This window comes from Capsicum annuum, chromosome 3, assembly GCF_002878395.1.
Source record: "Capsicum annuum cultivar UCD-10X-F1 chromosome 3, UCD10Xv1.1, whole genome shotgun sequence".
NCBI classification, from domain to species: domain Eukaryota; kingdom Viridiplantae; phylum Streptophyta; class Magnoliopsida; order Solanales; family Solanaceae; genus Capsicum; species Capsicum annuum.
The window spans coordinates 157,267,830-157,270,687 of NC_061113.1; positions in this window are offsets into that span (position 1 = coordinate 157,267,830).

Genomic DNA, 2,858 nt, shown 5'->3' on the forward strand with positions numbered 1-2,858 from the left:
CCCCACCCTCAAAATATTTTTTTTAAAAAATCATTATTTTTTTTCTTACACCCTCCCCCTCTTATTCTATTCGTTCTCATTATTTTGTGTTAAATATATATAAATATTTTAATAAAATATTTTTTTATTTGTGTATCAAACACAAGAAAATAAGTAAGAAATAGTTTTTTTTAATTTTTTTTTTGGATTTCATACCGAACACACCGTAACTAGGGGTGGGCATGATATGGTATGGTACGGTATTTGAAATTCCGGTACGGTAATTTTGGTATTCGGTTTTTAAAAGTATTATGCTATTACCATACCATATTAATTTGGTATGATTCGGTATTTTGACGTTTGATTTTGGTATTTTGCGGTAAGGTAATCGGTAACCATAGTTTGTTTAACTTCGACAATATATACTCGTATACTAGAGTATTATTACTTTGATTTTTTAAAAGCACGTCTTAATTGTATCATAAATACACATTAATGATGTAGAAATATTGAAAAAGAAGTACAAATAATTTCTTTTATTAGTCAATTACACCAAAAAGACATTTCAATCAAAATAGAGTAGCTAAAGTTTCAATGTCTAAACATTTTTATACTAATACTAAGTATTATATTTGTGTGTCTCTCTCTGTGTGTGTGTGTTTATATATATATATATATATAAGTTACTTATGTAACTATATATAAACTTCGGTATGGTATTCGGTATTTCGATATGCCATTTGTAAATACCAAATACCATACCATATACCAAAAAAATTTAAAATGTATACCATATACCATACCAAATACCATAATATCAAAATCACGGTATTAAAAATTTTGGTTTGGTATGGTAATTCGATATAAACTATACCATGTCCACCCCTACCCGTAACATACACAAAATATGTCTTCAAAATTTGTACTTATCGTTGATGTCACGTCTTAAAATACCAAAAGAAAATAAGATTTTGTTGCTATAAAAAATGAATCCGATTACATTTAGTTTGATTTACCCCTATTCAAACATTGTATTGTACTATACTGTACAGTACAATACAATACCATACTATACAGTATCGTACATTATGAAATCATGACAAATCACCATCCAAACTAACACTTAAGAGAAATAGTATAAATAATTTTTTGTCACCAATGCAAATATTTTTGTTGTCTTCTTCGTTTGATGTTTCCTTTTCCTTTTCTTTTTTCTCTTTCTTTCCCTTACTAGGTTTTACTGTTTTGTTTTTCTTTTTGCAAATTCTTTTGACTGCTAAAATTTTGAAAATATTCCATCTAAGTTTTTAATGTTGAAAGAGTGTCAACAAAAAGAAAATTAGAGAGTTCAACTCATTTATCTTTTTCTTTCTTTTCCTTGTTGGGTTTTACTTTTTTGTTTTTCTTTTTGCAAATTCTTTTGGCTGCTGAAATTTTGAAAATATTCCACCTAAGTTTTTAAAGTTGAAAGTGTGTCAACAAAAAAAAATAGAGGGTTCAACTCATTTATCTTTTTCTTTTTAAATTTAAAGATTATTTAAAGAGGATTTTTGTTAATAAAGAATCAAAAGAAAAGAAAAGTTAATCCAACTTCAGGAATAAAATAAAAGAAAGGCCAAACCCATTGATAAGACCTCAAACTTGTCCCGAAACTTCACTTAAGCCCCTAAATTAAGGATTATACCTATCAGTCCCCTAAACTCCCGAATTTTGTTTCAATTGAGCATTTTTTTCCTACATGGCATACCGCGTGCTTTCTACTCTCCGGAGGCGTGTGAGTGGTATTTTTTTTTTACTAAATTTTGAATAAAAAGGTGTCACATGGCACTGAGGGCCCCAAAAAATTATTAATAAAATAAAACATAAAAAAAAACCCAACCATATATATCCCCCCCGCCCCTCCGACACCCCCATACCCCCTCTTCATCTTCTTCCTTTTTTTTTTTCTGAAACTTAATTTTGTTCATCAGTTGGAAAACAAACAGTAAACTTGAGGAGTAATTGGATTGATTTCTTAATCAATTTCAACTTTAAGTTAATTCCCTTTTCAAAAATCAATTTCTTAATTCCACTGTGATCTTGTATACTTTACTCGTAGTTTCAATGTGTTTTCAATTTCAAGTGATGCAATTTTACCCAAATTGAATGAATAGGATACCCAAATTATTCAAGAATCTAAAAAAGTGGAAGATATGGACACCCAAATTGCAAAATATGGACACCCAAAGTGCCTAAAAAGTGAAAAAATGGACACCCAAATTATTCAAGAAGATGAAAAGTGAAAATTTTGGAACCCCAAATTGTCCAAAAAGGGGATAAAATGGACAACAAAATTGTTCAAGAAGCTGAATTGGTGTTGGTGGCGGTGAAATTTATCATCTCCATCTACTTGTCCATTGAAGAAAATCTACTATTTTTCTTTCACGTTCATGGTGTGTGTGCGTTTTCCCTATGTGTATGTATTTCGTGGTGTGTAAGTGTGTGCGTTATTGTGTAGAAGAAGAAAAATGAAGATGATGATGTGGGTTTGAGCATATGTTCTCTATGTATGGAGAGTAAATTGGGGGGGAGGGGACTGTATATGTGGAGAAGAAGGTTCACTATTTTAAAAAAAAAAAAGGAACATGTTCAATCTACGTGGAAAATACTGAATGGATTAATTATCCACGTAAGCGTGCTTAGTAACACGCGCTGATAATGTGATGAAACATGGGAAAAAATGCCCAATTGGATCAAAATTCGGGGGTTTAGGGGCTTGATAGGTACAAGCCTTAGTTTAGGGGTCTAAGTAAATTTTTGAGACAAATTTGAGGTCCTATCGACGGGTTTCGCCTAAAACAAAACTCTCGGCCCAACTAATAGGTCCAGGTCACAAATAG